The 22,103-nt window shown below is 36.5% G+C and overlaps 1 protein-coding gene across 1 annotated transcript in view; it reads right to left on the bottom strand.

Moving 5' to 3' along the window:
• Positions 1–19,179, bottom strand: part of RAB27B (RAB27B, member RAS oncogene family) — a 181,297-nt gene extending 162,118 nt beyond the window's left edge. Inside the window, exons 1-2 of the mRNA XM_011971737.1 lie at positions 19,104–19,179; positions 18,898–18,972 (exon numbers count right to left, since the gene is read on the bottom strand). The gene's annotated coding sequence lies outside the window, so the exon portion shown is untranslated. The remainder of the gene's footprint in view (positions 1–18,897; positions 18,973–19,103) is intronic.
• Between the last annotated feature and the right edge of the window lie 2,924 nt (positions 19,180–22,103).

Here is a 22,103-nt window from a genome sequence, read left to right on the forward strand (position 1 = left end):
GAATCATTTTGAGCAATTGTGAATGAGAAGCATGTCATTTGGAGGTGGTTTATTTATGCAGTTTTCTTCTGCAATCTGATGTATGAAGATAATCTGTACCAATTTGTTCTCTTTCTTTTTGCCACAAAAGGAAATAACATTCAAAAACTGTACTTTCAAGTCCCTAAAGCTTCCCATTCCTGATGATTACATTCCCGTGGGTGACTGTACATTTCTGTCTGGGAAAACATAGCTTATTTGTTCATACTTTGCCATTACATACGACCCTCCAGCAGTGTCCCATACAATGAAAAACTCAAATGCTTATGCTATCTCTTTTGTCAGGGCTTATCTACCTGATATCTCCTTCCTGAAATTCCTCACTCAATTCCCTCCACAACCCCCCTTAGCCTAGAAAATCCCTGCTTATCCTCAGGTCTTCTTGAAATATCACTCGCTTGGAGATGACTTATTTGACTGCATCCTCCACACACACACACCCAGAGACTAGAGTCTTCCCTTTGTACTTCTTCATAAAATTTATTAATTAGTTATTCATTTTCTATCTTCCTTATCAGTCTGCACCCTCCAGATGGGAAGACCCGGTTTCTATCTTGTTTATGTAATGGGCACCTAATAGCTATTAATAGCCATTTTTTTTACTAAATGAAGAAATTTACAACAATAATGAAATTCAGGGAAATAAGACTTTCATTTTGCTAATGAGAAAACCATTGTAAAGTAGTTCTTTATTATAAAGTTAACTATCTTCATTTTAATAACATCCAATCAGATAATGTATTTCCTTACTGCACTATTGGGTGCTATTATAAAACTAGGTTCTATTGAATACGAAAGTTACTTTTGCAGCAATATTTGTAATTCCATTTCATCATAATCAAGCATAGAAAAATAAAATTCTACATGAAGCAAAAGGCAGCACAAATTTTCTTAGATACTGTGGTTGCCTTACCTCACATCTTCCCATTTTGACCCTACTCAGTTTTACCAGACCATTCACAAATATCCCAACTTGCATGGTTTTGTAGAGGTTGACTGAATCAACCCCTATAAAACCAAGTAAACCAAGTAGTACGTACTATATTTTGGTAATATTATACATTTTTAAAAGTATGTGTTGCTCTAAAGCCACTTCTCTATAATGTGACGCTACCAAAAATTATTATGTATAATTTGGTTTACTCATACAATTATCCAGTTTGGCATCATCATGATATATGAAAAGATCTTTCATGCAACAGGCATTTACTACCTAGTTTTACTTTTAAATTGTTATAAATTCTATCACAAAAGTGTCGGCCAGGAGTGGTGGCTCATACCTGTAATTCCAGCACTTTGAGAGGCCAAGGCGGGTGGATCACCTGAGGTCAGGAGTTCGAGGCCAGCCTGGCCAACATGGCAAAACCCTTTCTCTACTAAAACTACAAAAAAAAAAAAAAAAATTAACTGGGCATGATGGCGGGTGTCTGTAATCCCAGTTACTCAGGAAGCTAAAGCAGGAGAATTGCTTGAACCCAGGAGGCGGAGGTTGCAGTAAGCTGAGATGCACTCCAGCCTGGGCAACAGAGTGAGACTCCATCTTAAAAAAAAAAAAGTGTTAGAAAAATTATCTGAAATAAGGCAAAAAGGTGGTCAGCATGTCCCAGTAATATCATACAAGGGCCATGGTCACCAAAGCACTGTCTAGATAGGCACAGCTTTGTCCCAAAGACATTTCTGTAATGTGCAGTATGGTAGCCTCAGAAAGTGTAGCTACTGAATACAAGAAAAGTGCAGAGTGTGACTGAAGAACTGCCTTTTTACATTAGATTTAATTTTAATTAAAGTTACATTGAAGTAGCCACGTTTAAATAGCTAGGGGCTACCTTACTGGACAGCACAGGTATAGAGGAATGCACTTTTGTCTCATTTATTGTTATTAATGAAAGGTTCTAGTCTTTGTAAAATTACTTGTTAATCTGTAGAATTTTGTCTGTTAGATACGCAAATAATTTTTGCCTGGTGGAACAAGTAATGTCAAAGATTTATGGTAGATATTGGCCAGTTTTATAATGTGACTCAGTAATTTTGTTTTAACAAGTCTTTGTTAAATTGTCTAGATACACATAATTTCTCACATTTTCCCAAACCATAAATCTAGTTCTTATTAATTAATGTGTTATACAAAATTATTCACATATGTACATTTATGTTTGTCTGAGATTCATAATTTGAAAATTGTATTTCAGCTTTGGATCCCCTAAAATTCACCCATAGAATTATTTCTCAGGTTTCATAGAGGGCACCTGAGAAATTTGTTCTTTTATCTTATAAAATGAAAGATACTAGAAATACTTAGGTTTGTTTGGTGGCTTCCTATTTACTAACTTGTTCAATACCATTCCAAGAGATTTGTAGAAAGAATAATAAAACCAAAGAAGGTGCCCAGGCTTCCTTAGGCCGTTTATATAACTAAAATATTCATATAAATATATCAGAAATTATGTGCTTTTTAAAAAGGCTTTGGAGATTCTTCAGTGCCTTCCATAATCTAATCTTACCCTCAGAGAAAACATTGATCAAGTCATTATGAAAACCTATTGGAAGATTTTACTGTCGTTTGTTCTTATATTATTGGTTATTGTAATAAATTAACCACAGCCAATACATCTCTGCTTCCTGGTGCTTGCCTGAAGTCTCTGCTCTAAGGTATAGGCTAGAATTGGTATCTGGCACAAAAGACAGTTCCAGAGTCTCATAGAAGAGACAGTATCAAGTACTCTGCAAAGAACAGGCTCTTAGGGATAGGTTTCCAAATTCTCATGGCTTAGACAATTCTCCGACTCTACAGTGGAGTGAATCATCATCTCCTAGGCTCCTTTCAGTCCACTAGCAGACGTATTATATGAAGGCAGACCGCTGACCTCAGATCCAAGGCGAGAAAAATTAATCACCAGGACAAAATGAGCTCATGAGGAAAATTTAATTGTGATTATTTGTCTGGAATATGACTGACATTGTTTTAATTTTCTACTTTTAGTAAGTATATAGAGAATCACTATCTTTCTTCTTAAGCTATATTAGTAGATTATGCTTTTGTAAACTTAAGTCAAATGTTCTAAATGATATCTAAGTGTCACTGACCCACTCAAAATTTGGAAGCAAATATTTAGAGTCTTCTTACTTTCCAAGGTAATAAGTTATTTGCATAGGATTGATAAGAATCTCTGCCTATTTTTACCAGAACTTAACTGCCTAAATCACTGTAGCAACCAAATCTACACTTGGAGTGTCATATTTGAGAGGGATTCATATTTAATCAAGTATGGCAGCAACTCACCATTAAGGAACATATGTGAGTTGATGCAGGACCTGCTTCTAGAGTCCTAGGACAGGGAATAGGAAAGAAGTAAAATGCTGGAAGGCTAAAGAACTTAGCAAATTTGACGGGCCTCTAGAATAGAAGATTTCACCTAAATTTATAGGTACTACAGGCAAAATCTAGTGGAGGGAATGTTTTTGGGTTGGTTTCCTAGCCTTGGAAAAGAACAACAAGAGAGATCAAGAGTCCAACCCAAGTTCCTTCTGAAAATTTCTAGACAGAAGTGAATTTTGTGGCCTTAGTAGTTGCTCAATATTGTAGAGTTCTACATTGGCAGAGCAAACTCAAGAAGAACTGTATGATTAATTAATGTTATTGACACACCCCCAGAAATAATCAAATCAAACCTGGACTCCAAGAAAACTTCATTCATAGCTGGGTATGGTGGCTCATGCCTGTAATCCCAGTGCTTTGAGAGGCAGAGGCAGGAGGATCACTTGAGCTAAGGAGTGTAAGACCAGCCTATGCAACATAGCAAGACCCCATCTCTACAAAAGATTTTAAAAAATTAGCCAGGCATGGTGGTGTGCACCTATAGTCCCAGCTACTTGGGAAGCTGAGGCAGGAGGATTGCTTGAGCCCAGGCGTTTGAGGTTACAGTGAGCTATGATCATGCCACCACACTCCAGTCTGGGTAACAGAGCAAAATCCCATCTCTAAAAGAATAAAAAATAAGAAGACTTCATTTACAAAACAGGTGATGAACTGAATTTGACATATAGACCTAGTTGGTTGACCTAATCTAAACCATGAAAATAAGGCAAAAGATGAGCAGAAAGTCCTTTCAATAATATATGAGGGAAAAAGCCACTTAGGATTGTCTAGGGGAAGGGATTTAGTTCGTATCAATGTTATTATTGATTAAAAGTCCCAGAATTGGTGAAGTTGCTTGTTAACCTGTAGAGGTTTGTCCTGTAGAAATATAAATTACTTTTGTCTGGTGGAACAGAAAACTTCCATACCTTTTATTTTTAACTCAGCAATCTTATCCTAATATTTGTTTTTAAAATTGATAATTAATATCTAATTTCTTAAATGCTCTCTGAACTGGTCATTATATCTTACTGATATTCTTTATTAACTAATAAGCTAAAGAAAATCTTTTACACATGTTGATTACATATTTCCTGAGAGTTATGATTTTTTTATTTTAAAATTATATTTTAACAAAACTATATGCTGGTACAAAAATACCTGGTTAAGAATCATAAGCCATGGCTTCTGTTTCCAGTAATGATGTGTCACACTTAGAACCTCAGGCTTGTCACCTATAAACTGTGGGTGATGGCCAAGATCTCAAATGTCTCCTTCAAATGTCACTTTATATATTATAAAACTGAAAAGTTTGAAATATATTAACAGAGACGGAATATTATTGAAAGAAATAAACTTGAACATTCTTAAGACAACTCAAACAGACCTGGAATACACCAAATCTTTTCATTGTAATAACAACCATCATGATCCATTCTAAATGAAAAAGTACCATTTAAATAACTTTGCCAGGAGCAATTGCTCTTTTATTGAGCCATTTGTTCTTTAGATAGATAACTTTTGATATGCACACAGAATGAGACAAGATTTATGTCTTTCCTAGAGTTTTCTTCTTGCCAAGACATAAAAAATGGTAATTCTTTATCAGAGAGCTTACACAATACTCAGTATGTCTTTCCACCTTTTTTATACTGACAGCAAAGTTGCTAAAGATCTGGAATAAAATTTTGATCTAGTTTGAATTTAGACAAATGGGAAATTTTAAACAACTAAAACTTATCAAGGAAAGACATTGAAATAGTCTGTTAAGGGCCATACAAACTTCTATATCCTAAGATTCTGTTACAATAGCCTACAAAATAATTTTTTAAAATTGTGAGTAAAAGATGTTAATTGTATGATATTGATCTTGGTCATTTGTTGAGACTTGCTTTGTGTTGGAACCTAGTACATTTTTGGAAACATTTATGCATAAAAAGAATTTGTATGTATACTTAAAAAAGAATAACTTCTATTGGTTGAAGATTTCTTTTTTTGTTGTTGTTATTTTTTGAGATGGAATTTCACTCTTGTTGCCTCTCGGGTTCAAGCAATTCTCCTGCCTCAGCCTCCCAAGTAGCTGGGATTACAGGCATGTGCCACCACACCTGGCTAATTTTGTATTTTTAGTAGACACGGGGTTTCTCCACATTGGTCAGGCTGGTCTCGAACACGCAACCTCAGGTGATCCGCCTGCCTTGGCCTCCCAAAGTGCTGGGATTACAAGCGTAAGCCACTGTGCCCAGCTGATTGGATGAAGATTTCATATGCATCCATTGGATTGAGATTTAAATTGTGTTGGTCAAACTTCCTATCTCCTTATGAATTTTTGCCCTGTTTCCGAAAGAACTTTGGTCAAATCTCTCACTATGATTGTGAATTTGCCCACTTTTCCCTGCTCTATATATTCTGTTAATACATTTTAGGCTGGCTACATCATTAGGTGCTTACAGGTTCAGTATGTATTGAACCAGTGAATTATAACTTTTATCATTATTTCACGATCCCTTGAAATCCTAATTGTTTTCTGCTTTAAAATTTATTTCCCTACTATGATTATTGCTATTCTAGCTTTCATTTCATATCTGCTTGTTAGACGTTTGTGTATTATACCTATCCCTTGTTTAGTGATATGAATTTATTCCTAAAATCCTTATTGCCAAATTAAATAATTTCAAATGAAAAAATACATAAGACTATTACTTCGGTAACAAAAGTGACAATGTGTTTCATCCCAATCCAAGATTCTCAAAAGCTTTCACAGCACAGCCAGAAAAACAGTAATAATGTAAACAAAGTCATATAGTGTGTTAGTGCGTTCTTGCATTGCTATAAAGGAATATCTGAGACTGGTTACTTTATAAAGAAAAGTAGTTTATTTTGACTCATGGTTGCGCAGGATGTAGAGGAAGCATGGTGCTGGCATCTGCTTCTGGTGAGGGCTCAGGAAGTTTTTACTCATGGCAGAAGGTGAAGTGGGGCCAGCACATTACATGGCAAGACAGGGAGCGAGAGAGTGAGGAGGAGCAGTCAGGCTGCATAAACATCAGCTCTCATATGAACTCATAACCACGGGAGGGCACTATGCCACTCATGAGGCATCAACCCCCGTGACCCAAACACCTCCACCGGGCCCCACCTCCAGCACTGAAGGTCACATTTCAACATGAGATTTGGAGGGGACACACATCCAAACCATATCATATAGGTAATTAAAAAATAAAAAGAAATAATTGCAGCACGAATATAACTACAGCATGATGACAGTTTATTGTACTTGTCAAGTGAGGAGGACATGATGACGGCGGGGGCATTGGCGGAGAACCGTGCATTTGTCAGAAGCTGCAGTCTATATCAGCACCTGTTTTTCAACTTTTCGGAACTTATGGTTAGTTTTTCATTCCAAATGCACTTGAACACAGTTATAGGCACAGATAACGTCTTCAGGACAAAATAAAAACTAAACACAAGAGCACTTCCTAAATCTATGGAAACAGTGATGTACATGACAGACTAAAATGTCATAAAAGATATGACCTCTTCACCTCTCTCTTTGGGTTTACCCAAACACAATGTATAATTAGAATTATGAATATATAAATTTGTTTTTTAAAGATATTTTCTGATCAGAAAATGTTATATTAAGTAAACTGGTGGGCATGACTTTACCTTAAAAAAACCCAAATTATCACTTCTTATTGCATCCTTCCCTAGTGAATTATACCAAATGGAGAAAAAGAGTCTTCAGTAAATTAGAACTCTTTGAGAGTCATTTAAAGCAAAAGGCATTAATTGAACAATCACTAATGTGAGGCTGGGCTTAACTTTCAACATTTTTTTTCTGGTCCTTTTGTCTTAAAGGTATCTCTTATAAGAAGCACATAAGTGGATTTTTTTTTAAAATCTAAAGTTGTTTTGATTAATTCACTTATAGTATCATGTTCTCTCATGGGGGATTTATTTTGTGCTTTCCATTTACTAAGTTTTGCATGTTTTTACTGTTATACTTGCCTGTTTTGCTTGTTTTTACTATTATACTTGCCTGTTTTCTGTGGATTAATCAGGCTTTAAAAATTCCCTCTTATTCCTTCTCAACAATTTTATAACACACTTGACTTAACAATGTCTGAAGTTAACTAACAGAATTAACCTTTTCTCAAGCAATACAAAATACTTTAGAATGCTATAAATCAAACGATTGCCCCATTTCCATGTTATTGTTTTCTAGTAGTTTAATTCCACCTTGCTTTTAAACTCATTCAAATTTTCTCTTGTCATTGGTGTTCCACGATCTAACTGTAATATATTGAGGATGTAGGCTCCTTTCTAGATACCCTTCTTGGGGTTAAGTGTGCTTATTGTCTTTCTTCTGGCCTTTTTCAGGAAAGCTATTGGTCATCAACCCTTAGAATATCACTCTTCTCCTTTTCTCCCTAGTCTCTTACCTTGAAATTCTTACTAGGTAAATATTTAAACTTAATAATTCTAGGTTCCTTGTATTTTGTGCTTCCCTTTTAATTTTCCTGAATCTCCTTAGAGTGATATTTTATATTCCAAATGGCACTAATAGACACTTTACAAATATATAAGTCCCTGTAGACTGTCTCCTTGATGTTACAGTTTTCACAGGTAACTATGTCAGCCTGTTACAAAGTCCATCAGGCAATGTTATGCTTTTTGCTTTTAACAGTCGTATACGTTATAATGAATATAAGAGGTGAAAAATAGCCCATGTTGTTTACTCAGATATTGAAGATTTCTACTAATTTTTAAACAAAAATTCCTGAATTTGTAGGCAGGTTTCCTTTGTTTTTTTTGTTTTGTTTTGTTTTTGAGACAGAGTCTTACTCTGTCTTCCAGGCTGAAGTATACTGGTGTGATCTTGGCTTACAGCAACCTCTGTCTCCCGGGTTAAAGCAATTCTCCTGCCTAAGCCTCTCAAGTAGCTGGGATTACAGGCGTGCACCACCAGGCCTAGCTAATTTTTTGTATTTTTTGTAGAGACAGGATTTTGCCATGTTGGCTGGGCTGGTCTCAAACCCCTGACCTCAAGTGCTCAGTCTGCCTCTGCCTCCCAAAGTGCTAGGATTACAGGCATAAGCCACCACAACCAGCTGGTTTCCCCTTTTAACCATTTCCCTCCCGCTCAAAGAACTTCCTTTAGTATTTCCTTTAAGTAGACCTACTAGTGATGAATTTGTTTAGTTTTCACTTGATAATTTTCTCAATTTGCTCTATTTCTGAGAGATTTAATTTTGCTAGATAGAGGATTCTGGATTGACAGTTACCATGGGCTTCACCCCTTAGGGTCTGAGATTGTCTTTCTAGCTGAGGGGGGCAAGAGTAAAAGGTAACAAAAACTTCACCCCACTGAGGCTGCCATCCCCACTGCCACCCCCATGATAGGGAGGGGAGGGCTACTAGTTCTTTGTTGACACTTGGATGGAGATGGCCAAGAAGAGTCTAAAGGCTTTTCCGTGGCCTCCCCACCCCTATCCCACTCCCATCTTCTGGCCAGAGGAAGTGAACTTTTCTGAAGCTTTTTTGGTGTGTTCCTGTTCAAAGATCTGCAGTTTAGACTGATTTGGAGCCTGTTGGGATATACAGAATGTAATAACCTCAGGAAATACACTGCTCACTCTCCCCTCTGTTTCTGACTTTCCTATGAGTCCGCTTGTTCTTATTCACTTTTCAGAGTCCTTTCAGAGACCTTCAAACCTGTCACATTTTATGCAGAGTTTTTAGTTGTAGTCAGGGAGCTGTAGCATGGAGTGTGATTATTTCATCTGGCCAGTTGTTAAGGTGATTTTAATATTCCACATATGAAACAAAACACTATATAAAATAAAGGAGTACCAGCATTTTAAATGGTGGCAAAATAATGTGTATTTTCTCACTGATGCTGAAACAAAACATATAACTATAAACAGTTTTATCCAAAGGTGTGCTGTTGCTAAATGCTGTGTATTTTTCCTGACTATATTAAAAGGGAAAAAATTAATTTATAGTAATGCATGTGATTATATCTAAAAGGCAAATCTAAATTTGTTTAAAACAATATACAAATATCTTTATTTAGTATTAAGAACTCACCCACAAATATTTAGTTTTTTGTCTAACATCCTTTACACAAAGCTTGTTTTAATGCATACATTTTGCTATCTGCCTCCGAGGCACCCCACTACCAGAACTGAAGCTCTTGAAAGTAAGAGAATGGACCTTACCTGCCTGCCCTTATTCACCCACTAAGAAAATCCCAAATCATATTTATGAAGTTGCATTTGAAATCAAAGTTAGCTTTCCAAAATTTTCCAAAATTTTCTGTCTTGGACTTACATTTTGCTTTTTATTTTATATATACACCTGACTTTCTACTCTTCTGTGTCAATTTGTATTTAACAAATTTAGATTATATATGTGTGTGTGTGTATATATATATAATTATATATATATATAAAAACTCTGGGCTGGGCGCAGTAGTTCACACCTGTAATCTCAGCATTTTGGAAGGCCGAGGTGGGCAGATCACATAAGGTCAGGAGTTCGAGACCAGCCTGGCCAACATGGTGAAATTCTGTCTCTACTAAAAATACAAAAATCAGTTGGGCATGGTGGCACATGCCTGTAATCCCAGCTATAGGCTGAGGTAGGGGAATGCTTAAACCCGGGAGGTAGAGGTTGCAGTGAGCTGAGATTGTGCCATTGCACTCTAGCCTAGACAATAAGAGCAAAACTCTGTCTTAAAACCGGTTTTTTTCTTTTTTTTAAATAAAATCTTATTTTGATATGACAATGAAGACAACAGGTCAACGTGGATTTTTAGTTATTGTTTATTCTGCTGTATCCTTGCCAACAGGCAAACCCATTAGCAGTCTAGAGATTCTTTACAAAATAGATGTATTTCAAAACTGGCAATATAATGGTTGAAAAGGTAGAATTGCCCTTACAGAATAAATGAAATTACCGCAAAATTAATGACACTGAATCACAATTTGAAGGTAGAAGTGTTTATATAAAGAAAATCATACAAATCATAATATATTTTACAAGAATCTAAAACAATGTTTCCACAAGTATTATTACTGTAGAATTAAATCTATGTGCCCTTCAAAATATGGGTTAAAAGGCCTTTTTGTGTGTTTACTTTTAATCATGTGTGAAATTAGAAATCCACTTCCTAACAGGGTTTTTTTTTGTGAAACAATTTGAAATCAACTCTGCTGAATGTTAGCGAACAGCAAGAACAGTGGTGTAGTCTGTGTGATAGATGTTTATAACGCAGGCTAGTTTAAAAGGCAGACTGTGGGGAAAATCTTACTGCTAAACATCATGAATTTTTTGGAAACCTGAAAACAAGCAAAAATGATATCATACTTCAGTGTGAAATGTGTTAGAAATTCTCTTTGGCCAACCACTTTTTCTTAATGTTGTGGTCACCAGTTTAATGACAGTATCACCTAGATAATTTAAACTGGAATACTAAATATACTTTGCAACCATCAGATTTATGATACTTGAGTTTTTATTTAAAAATACAATAGGCTATTGAGGAACTTGGGGGAAAGAGTGGGCCTAGAGTCTTTCTTACTTGAATTATTATTCAACTTAAATTTAAAAAGTAGATTTGTAGTATATTGGACCTTGCTTATGAAAATACAGGCTGTTTCATGTAAAGTGAAATGTTTTAAATTAGTTCCACTCTAACTTTCAGGACATCTGCAGGTCTCATAGATGAGCTGTCATGAGGTATCAATATATTGAAGCTGTCTTCTTTCACTTTATTATGCAGCAGGTTCACCAATTATTTCCATAACAAGTTAGATTCCAAAGAGTTCTTTAAATTTTCTGTAAGCTAGTGTTTATGAACACATTGCATAGACTATGATATGATTTGGCTGTGTCCCCACCCAAATCTCATCTTGAATTATAATTCCCATCATCCCCACATGTTGTGGGAGAGACCAGGTGGAGATAATTTAATCATGGGGGTGGTTTCCCTTATCCTATTCTCGTGATAGTGAGTTAGTTCTCACCACATCTGATAGTTTTATAAGGGGCTTCCCCCTTCACTAGGCTCATTCTCCCTCCCGTCACCCTGTGAAGAGGTGCCCTCTGCCATGATTGGACGTTTCCTGAGGCCTCTCCTGCCATGCTGAACTGTGAGGCAATTAAACCTCTTTCCTTTATAAATTACCCAGTCTCGGGCAGTTCTTTATAGCAGCATGAGAATGCACTAATACAGGCTACAAATATTACCTTTTAAAGAACATACACAACTCCTATAAAGAAATCCAGTGTTGTATTTTTACATGGAATTTCAATGAGGTAAGTAAGGTACATTAAAGTCATGTAGTTCAGTCACTGTTTGGAAACTTGAATCCTTAGTAAACTCACCCTAAAATGGTTCTCAAAGGTTGATCACCACCAGAGACAGAAGGAAGAAAAAAAAGAACTAACGTTTACTGGATACCTATTGTTTTCAGTGCTTTACATATATTATCTCATGTAATCATTCTGGTAACCTTGAAAGGCAATCTTCCCATTTTTCTTTTAAAGAAGTATAGATCACAGAGATAAGTCATAAGTGGCACCCTTAAGAGGTGCCTACATATCTGATTCCTCAAACCACGTTCTTCCCTCTACACCACATTGCCATGAAACATACCTCTCTGCCACAGGAGTCACCATCCCTAATGAGGTCCACTGAGATTACACTATTGGTCTAGAAAAGTTCTCTTACTGTGCCCTGAAGTACAAGTCTCATTCCTCTTTCATGTAATAGCCGTTCAAATCATTAACGACAGATCATAAGTAAGAATCAAGGTTACTCTTAACCATTCTGTTCACGAAACAAAATATCCTCTGTTCGTCCTTTGAAAAAGTTTGAAACTTCTCCATCCTCTCAAAAATCTCCTTGATATGGTTTTTAATGAATCTAGAGCCCTCCTAATGTGAGAAGCCCAGAACTGGACACAGAATCACTGAGTAATACAGTAGTACAGTAGGTTTTTGTTTGTTCGTTTGTTTTTGACACAGGGTCTTACTCTGTTACCCAGGCTAGAATGCATGTGATCTCGGCTCACTGCAACCTGCATCTCCCAGGTTCAAGCAATTCTCCCACCTCAGGAGCACACCACCACACCTGACTAATTTTTGTACTTTTATTAGGGATGGGGTTTCACCATGTTGGCCAGGCTGGTCTTGAACTCCTTATCTCAAGTTATCCACCCACCTAAGCCTCCCAAAGTGCTGGGATTACAGGCATGAGCCACGGCACCCAGACAGTAATACATATTGGGCTGTCATCTTCCATGTTCTAGATACCTTGCTCCCTTTAATGTAGCCTAAGCATGCATTAACTTTTCTAGCAGCCACATCACATTGTCCACACACATTGAGTTTACTAAGAATTCAAACTACTAAGTAATTTCATATATATGCTGTTGCTAAGTCATGTCTTTCTTGACCTGGTTGAATTTTTGGATGCTTCTAAAATATTTTAAATTTTTCCTGCTTCATCAGTATTTTTGTGAGACTCAGCCAGTTTTACCTCTATTTTGACATTCAACTTTTGATGTAAATAAAAATTCCCCACATTTCCACACATGAACCTCATCACTAAAATCACATTTGAAAAACCAAGTGTGAATTTATAAAATATGTTCCCTAAAGAGTACACATTTTGGCCACTATGCCATGGTTCTGGTGCCATCCAACAGTTGGATTACAGTCTCATCTTTGCAAATAAATATTTATATGAACAAATATATTTCATGACCTGTTGCCCTTATTGCTTTATGACATTTACTGGTAGATTAATTGGTAGTGACACTGAAAGGAATCATAGCTATAATAATTAAAACAAAGTTGTAAATAATTTGGTGTTTTAAATAAATACTCAATTGTCTGAATTAAAATGTGGGATAGAAAGTATTATACAAGCTGCTAGATGCATATCTTGAAGATTGTCTTTAAAAGCTGATGTGTTACTAGGGACTTTGTCTGTTTATCTATTGATCTATCATCTATCTATCTATCTATCTATCTATCTATCTATCTATCTATCTATCTATCTAATTCTCTATCTATTGTTTCTTTCAGAATTACATAATCGATAAAATTTTTTATTATTTACAGTCAATAGTACTACTTATATTCAGGATTATATTATATGTGGCATTAGTAGACCTCCTGTACTGACTTATTCCTTCCAGATTTCCAATGTTGTATTTGCAATAAACATAAGTTCCAGAGTTGTTCCAAGCATAATAGTTGAATAATAGATAAATTTTTGAAGAAAATGACAAAATACCTGATATTGTTGATTATCATAAAATCCAATCCCAATACAAAGCAATAAAGAATAGGACCCAAGTAGATTAAGTTACGTCTCTAATAACATGCCGGTGGGGCACCTCAGATTAGCAGGTAGATTTTAGACAAGTAGCAGCACAAAGTCTCATAAACTTGAATTTTACTTACTGGCCTAACTCTCTCCCACTGCTTCTTTAATCCCCAGCAAGAGGCTTTGCTCCTTCCTGGTTCTGAACAAGGACACATTTTAGTCTGAACACGTCAATTTGTCTGTGGCTGCCACTCAGGGGAATTCCATTTTCTTTTACAAGATTGGAAAGTTGTCCCAATCAAGTCCAAACCCATCACAGACATTTTCCCCCAACCATGCCTTTTTTCTTTGCCAGACTTTTCCATTTTTAAAAAATTTAGTTTAGTTTTCTGTTTTGACTTTTGTTTGATAAAGTACCTTCAAATACAGCCAGCTGATAGACTCTAGGAGGAAGGTTTTCCTTTGAAATAACTGGGGGAAAAACATTGTTGAACCATTTTGATCCTATCCATCCATAACTGTAGTGTCAAGAACAATAGAAGGAAAATATTTAAAATCATAACATAGCAATTTTCTACTTTAAAAAAATGTATAGCTGTTGCTTGGGGGAATACATGTGCATGTTTGTGTGCAGGTATGTATTTCATGGCTGCATGCCTATGAGATGACAAAACCCCAAGCATCTTTAGATGTGAATTTTCCAAGTGTCAATGAACTACCTTCTTTATCCATAAATTTATCAAAGAACTACTTATTTTTATCAATTGCCTCTTCTACTTGAGCTGAAAACTGTGCTGTGCACTATGAAATGCCATGTGCATCTCACTCAGCTTCTCGAGAAGGCGGATGTGATGGGCTGAGCCCAGTAAGCACAGTCCTGCCAGAGGCTATGTCTAACCTCTGTGGATGTAGTCATCTCACTCCAGTATTGCCTGAGAGGAACAGCACCATAATTAACACCCATCCACCAGTGTGTTGGTGGTTTCTGGGGAGATGAGCAAAATTAATAACATCTGCATCTAACAAAGATCCTAGTCGAGGCTTGCTCTTTAGAAGATTCAGGAACAATGCTTTCTTTTTCTGTTGTCTGTGGAAGTGCCAGTCTTTTCTCCCTCAACTCTGTGATAGAATTCACCCAAAAAATTTAAAGAAAGGGGCATAGGAGTGGTAAAACAGTCAAATACTTGTTTATTGGATGAAGTATTTGAAGGAGTTAGTTCACAAAGTCTCAGCACTTCGTAAGTCATCATGGAAATTAAATTCTTCCATAGTGTCACGGACACTCAATGTATATCATCTCATTTTTCCTCTTGTCAAAATTCTGTAACATTTTATCAAACGGGCTCCAAGGGTAAATTGCTCAAGATTTCAAGGTTTAAGAATAACATAGAATGAAATTAAACTGCAGCAGGTTTGCTTCTATATCCATACTCTTGCTGTCATAGCATCGTGCCTCTCATTATCTGGTTAACTTTTTCACCTGGATCCCTGATGATACATCACTTTTTCAGGAAGTCTTCCAAACAACCCTAACTGAAAATGCCACGAAGTCATTCATTATCACAGTATTGTCTTTTAATTTTCCAGTTAGCACTTATCAGATAAATTCTGGTTTATTTAATTGGTAATAAATTATAGCAATAATAACAACATAATTTTAGTAACAATGCCTTTGGTTAATAATATTTAATTGCTTGCTTTTTGCCTCTAGTCCTTCATGAAATGATGGAAACTGTGCAAAGGTGGACATAACTTGTTTACTGCTCCAACTCCCATACTTGCAATATAGCAAGAGATCATTAATACGTATTAATGAAAAATAATCCAAAGACATTAAATGCTGTGTCCAAAAAACCTTACACTGATTGCAACATGCAAACTCCAATGATCACTATTATGTGAAAGAGCAAATCTTATTTGCAATTTAAACATCTGTGAAATCATGATTGATATTTATCGACAAGCTTCCTTAGTGTTAACTTCCTCCCTATCAAATAATATATTTAAGGGAACAGAAGTGAAGGTATATTAATCGTCTCCCATGTTCACATCAGTTACAGTTGTGTCAACCAGGAGGGACGAGTTAAAGCAATGTTTTGGATAAACTTGCATATCAACAAATGCATCAACACATTGCATATATGTCCTTTACACTCAAAAACTGAGTCTCACGTATTTAAAAGCTTTCTGTTGTATCTCCAAACTTATTTCTTTATAAGTAATATCCAGTTCTGGAAACAACAAAACCTTTGCTCTGGAGAAAAACTTCTTCCAAAACTATATGGATAATAACTTTGCCTTTTGCCAAACTCCAACAAAATACATAATTTGTGCCTCCCAGTTCAGACAACTATAACTGATGTGGAGATGACACATCACTCATATACTCTCATTTTCTTTCCTTTAAGTCTTTTATTTAAGGGGAAATCATAATGAGAAAATCTCAAGTTACATGTAATTCCTATTTATTGTGGCATGTGTATGTATGTGGCCAACAGATTCTTAAAAACTCATATTAGAACTGCAATTATCTTTCATGACAAATAATAAAGGATCGTTTGTTATTCTTCTACATTTCTTTTTTTCATCCATTCAGTAAACACTGTCTCCCACTGGCCTACCATTTGTCCCTGGATGCCTTATTGCATTTTTCTGTGGTTTCTACTAGGAGATATGTTTTCCTGCTTATACAGATGCTCAGAAAAAAACTTTTTTTAAGCAAACTGCAATACCAGAATAATTTTACTGATAACTTCTTCCTTTATGTTAGCTTCTTCTGGATGGCTTAGTACTGTAAATGCTATATTTTCCTATGTAGAAATAATGTAAAAGCTGTCTTTTAGAAATGTCTTTCTAAGTATTCTAGTCATGAAAGAGTTTCTGTTAGGGAATATGGTCTGTCTTTGCAGATGGAAAAGGACTGCTGTTGGTGAAATTGGTGGAATGAGATTTACTATTTATTGGAACTCTTTTAGCTAAAAATATGCATGTTAAAATCCATCTGTTAGAAATGTCTACCTTAACACTAGCCAGTAAATCTATATAATATTGATATCCACCTGAATCTCTTGCGCTGCACGACTTTTCAAGGCCTTGGGATATCCTCAGGCATCAAACTCATTGACAAGTTGTCAACGAGTGTCAGTGAAAGAATACTTTCACATTCTAACAAATTTGTTTTAGCCTTTACATTTTATTTCTTAGCTTAAGTCCCATTTGTTTGCTAGTAATTCTGAACTTCTGCTAAGTACTGTGCCAACTGTGTTCATTTGATTAGGTCAAGCCAGTGGACTTAATTTTAGGACCTAAATTCAGGAAGAAAGTTCAAAATTCATGTTCTGAAAAGTGTGTCTGTCAAATTCTGAATAAAAACATACATTCTTGGGATTTTTCCCCTATCATCATTGAATTCAATGAATCTTTATAGACATGAAACCGAAGTTTAAGGCTGCAAATCATTATATGATGGGTAAAAATTTTCAAAACTAAGTTTTAATTTGAAAAATTGAGTCATCTTCACAGACTTGGAATATAGGAAGTATTTTTAAAAGAGAAAGGAGAAAACTTTAGTAACACAAAGTTTATGAAGATATGTAATATACACAAACTTGAAAATAAATTGTAGGTGCACCAATGCAAAAATAAGTTTAAAAAATTACTTTGCCTCAGATACTAACGAAAGTTTATTACTGCCCCAAATCTAATTTCCCTAACTTCCTTCAGAAGCAAGTCATTGTCTAGAAAAAATGACTTTCTCTGCCTAAGAAATGTTATATAGCAATATAAACATGTTTTTTAATATATTTCTTTTCATTTGCTAAAGATATTGCAAATTAATGATTACAATCATTTGTAATTTTACTTACATTTAAAAAGTATAGGTATCATACTTATATAGTAAATATTATATCAGAATATTCAAAATATAAAAAACCAGTAAAGCAAAACTTAGTCTCTTTCTCCCACATATCCTCTGCCCCTCTTTTGTTTACCAAATAAAGAGTTTTAAGGGAACTATAGGCACATTTTCAAAAATTTGATACCTAAGCATTTTGAAATCACATTTAGGGTGTTTCAATATATTAAATATAAGAAACTTAAACATATACCTTTTTGAACCATTAAAAGTATTTTAAAAATTCTTTAACAAATGCTTGTCATTCAAGCCACACTTTTCATGTTGATGCCTTGCATTGTGTCTTAGTTAAATATTTTCTTTCCTGAAATAAATTTTGAGGGTACTGTTTATCTTACAATTTTTCATGAACTGACCACTAGCAGAACTTAATATTTTGTTCATTTATGAATACATTTACCTATTGCATTTTGGCATAATATATATAAATTTAAACTAATTACTGTGGTCAAAACCACATCTAACAGTTTGGGAAGGCTTTAAAGTTTTAAAAGAGACTTGAATGCATAAAATTGGCGCCAAGGCTCTTAAAAAGCACCTTCAATTGATTTGTAAAATACTCAAAAAGAATTTTCCATTTCTGCCATAAAATCATAATCATTGGGTTTTCTAACAGCAAACTACTCCCTTATCACGCCTAATCAAGATTATTTTTGAAAAGGAAAAAAGAATCTTAGATTAGCATTGCTTTTTAATGCTGCTGTGTGCCATCTACTAGCTGTGGTATTGAGTCAGGAAAAAGTGTATGGTATATTGTTAAGAAAAGGCAAACTAGATTTCTCTTCAGTGGCTTTACACTGTGAGGCACCAAATGGCTTCATAGTTTTCTGGCAGTCCACATCTATGATAGGAGTATTTGCAGAAATAAAGAAAGCATAAAAGGACTCCTACACTGCACCATGGCAATGATTAGAAAGGACAGTCTTTGAGCTTTGAAAACAGAAAGCAGAATCCAAGCATGCAGTCTGCAGCCCTGAGCATAATCTCTTTCCCATCCAAACTCAGTTGCAAACCCAGCTTCTCTTGCAAACCCACAGGCTGGAAGAGGAAACCACAGCCACTCCAAAGTACAGTTTCAGGCCCATCATTAGTGGTTTCTGTCACCATCTAATTGCATTTGCTTTATGAATGATCTTTTATGCAGATGGCATCTCACATTGGCTCTTTCAACGAAGAAGAGGAAGGTCAAGAGACACGACTAAGACAGCCAACACATTAGAGATCTGTGACCAACGTACTCACATCTCCAAATGCCTCCAGATTGCAGCCTCTGGAAATATCTAGCCCATTTCTTTATGGCACTGTTGCTTCGATCAGCTGTGGAAATTAACATAAAATAATATAGTAACCCAATAGGTGCTGGACGGCATTTCAGAGCATCATTTTAAGGGAACACTAAAGGCACATGACAGTATTCAAAGTCTGAGTGATAAATAGCAAGTAAATACCTTCTAATCGAACAGAAAGGGGAAGGATGCTGAGCCGATACTGATGCTGCCTGCTCTCTTCCTGTGTAACAGCAAAGGCGGCTCAGTCCCTCTGACGGGCTGTGAAGCGTGGCTGCCTATCGGCTCCTGGGCGGTCCTAGTGCCTGCTCCAGGTTAGTACACAAGGTAGCTCCAAAGAGCCTCCCTGTTTCTGCTAATTCTTCTAGTGATTATCACCAAAGATTTTCAGGGATGTCAGCCAGCTAAGCATCAGGGCAGTGGGGTTTGGGTTTGGGAAAAATAATAAGTGAATACAGTTTGCTACTGTCAATCAGAAACTGCTGTTGAAACTAGAAAGGATTATAGGTCTTGTCTGTTAAATAAATGATGTTCATGAAAATGTTGAAGCCAGAGGGCTGTTAAAAAGAAAACTAATTTGATAATATACTGTATCTACTAAAATCCATTTGTTTTATTTTATTTTTTCCATTTTTAATGTGTAAAGGATAAAAATTAAGAAGTAGGTTTTTAAAAGTCTGATATATTTACATAACAATTTCAAAAAGTATTTGCTAAAAGCCTAAAGTCCATTAGTAGCCTATGCTGTTCAAACATTTAAAATGAAATAAAAGGAATAGCAAACAAAACGGAGACCTCCAGAAGCTTATCCTATAAAAGAGGGAAAATGTTCAAGTGCTGCTTCATGTAAACACCATACTTCATCTTTCTCCATTCATTTCCCCCACTTTTTTACCCTCATGACATTTATATTTTTTAATTTAGTTATTGTTGAACTCCCCTGCAATATAGTATCTGTGAAGGAATCTGTTCTACTGACTCTTTTTTTTTTTTTTTTGAGACAGGGTTTCCCTCCTGTCACTCAGGCTGGTGTGCAGTGGTGCCATCTTGGCTCACTGCAACCCCCTTCTCCTGGCTCAAGCAATTCTCCAACCTCAGCCTCCAGAGTAGCTGGGACCACCAGTGTGTGCCACCACACCTGAGTAATTAATTGTATTTTGGGTAGAGACGGGGTTTCACCATATTGCCCAGGCTGGTCTCGAACTCCTAAGCTCAAGCAATCCACTTGCCCCAGCCTCCAAAGTGCTGGGGTTACAGGCATGAGCCACCACGCCCAGTCTCTTTGACTTTGAAAAGTTAACCCCTGGAAGATTACCAGAATGTAACAGGCCCTCAGTAAATATTTGTGAAAAGATGAAAGAGGCAGTAAGCTGAGAAATTACGCTACAGAATGCAGGTACAGAAGTTAATCTCATAAGCGATTAAATTCAATTTAGCATACTTCTCTGCACAACTACTTTTAATAAGGGACTGTGCTAAGTATATGTTTGCCTCTAAGGAGCTTATAATTTTTTATTTTTTATTTTTTGAGTCAGAGTCTCGCTCTATCGTGGAGGCTGGAGTGCAGTGGTGCAGTCTCACCTTACTACAGCCTCCCGCCTCTCAGGCTCAAGTGATTCTTGTGTGCATGCCATGCCCAGCTAATTTTTGTAGTTTTAGTACAGACAGAGTTTCACCATGTTGGTCAGGCTGGTATTGAACTCCTGAGCTGAAGTGATCTGCTCACCTTGGCCTCCCAAAGTATTGGGATTATAGGTGTGAGCCACTGTGCCCAGCCAGGAGCTTATAATTTAAATGTAGAGAAAAATATTAGCGTATGTCTATAATCAAATAATTACATGTATATAAAATACTTGCCATAAAAGAAAGGACAATATAAGTCAGAATATGCTATATTTGCTAAGGGCTTCTATGTCTGGATGTTATAAGTATGGAGTGGAGCTGAGGGATTGGGTTTGAGAAATTCAACCCAATTGATTTCTTTTTTTTCCCAGAGTACATAGAGTTCGGGTGGCAGTGGGCAGGTTGGTACAGAAGAGACTAGAATCTGGAAAGTTAACTCTAGTAAGATTGGTTAGTAGAGTAAATACAGGTATTAAGACAGGTGAAGAGAGGGAGTACAGGTACAGGTATGCGGGCACTGTAGGCCCTGGATCAAAGCCTAACATTGGCAGGTAGTCAGTAGGACAGTGTTCCTCTCCACCAAGAGATGGTTGCCTTCCAGAGCAGGGAGGGCAGCTCATAGGTTGTGGTCCAGGCATTCAGACCATGTGATGAAGTGTAGCAGCAGTAACAAAGTATATCACCCCATAACAAGGCAACATGCTATTGAGGCTGAGACTCAGGGCTTCTGCAACCAAAAAGGGAGGGAGAAAAAAAATCAAGGTAAGACTCTTGCTATGAAGAACTCGAGGCTGGTGTTTCTCATGGGAAAAGTACAGTTCCAAAAGGCATGGGGTGACAGTGAACCCAGCCACAAGGGACAGTGATGTTTTATACGATATAAGGATCCAGAAATCAATCTGCTTGTCATGTGCAGGTCAAACAGCTTTGACTGTGGTTGAAGAACTTCAAGACTAGGGAGCTATGTTGATCACTAGAGTCAGGCGAACCCCAGAGTGATTAGTGATCAATGAAAGAATGCCTTGTTGAGCCCTGAGGATTGTGATTTGCTTATCCATTGCACTTCTTTCCGCTTCTTCCTAATTCAGCATGTTTTCTGAAATGAGACTTTTTTTTATTTTTAAAAAAGTTGATCAGCAACAAAAGACACTAATGTACCCTCAATGAGATCCTTGTTACTACAAAGTGGTGAATGGGCTGGACTGTAGAAGGGGAGTGGCTAGTGTGTGAGGGAGGCAATGCCCCACCATTAAGCATTTCTCTGTGGCTACTGGTTTTTATAATGTTGGAGAGCTCCCTGAGAAAGAAAGCACTATGTCCGTGATTGGGCCTCAGACATACACTGACATGTCATCTGTGCAGTGACTCCAGGTGGAGTGAAGAAAAGTGGGGCAGCTGAGAGACATGTCACCATAAATCAGAAAGATCCCAGCATGAGGAAACAGACCTCACCACAGGACCTGGGAGCAGAGGGGAGTGGTGGGTCTCTGTAGAGCTTTGTGACTGAGATGGACACACTTGTAATAGAAAGACTCCACA

Source organism: Mandrillus leucophaeus, unplaced genomic scaffold, assembly GCF_000951045.1.
Source record: "Mandrillus leucophaeus isolate KB7577 unplaced genomic scaffold, Mleu.le_1.0 Scaffold124, whole genome shotgun sequence".
Classification (NCBI taxonomy): Eukaryota; Metazoa; Chordata; class Mammalia; order Primates; family Cercopithecidae; genus Mandrillus; species Mandrillus leucophaeus.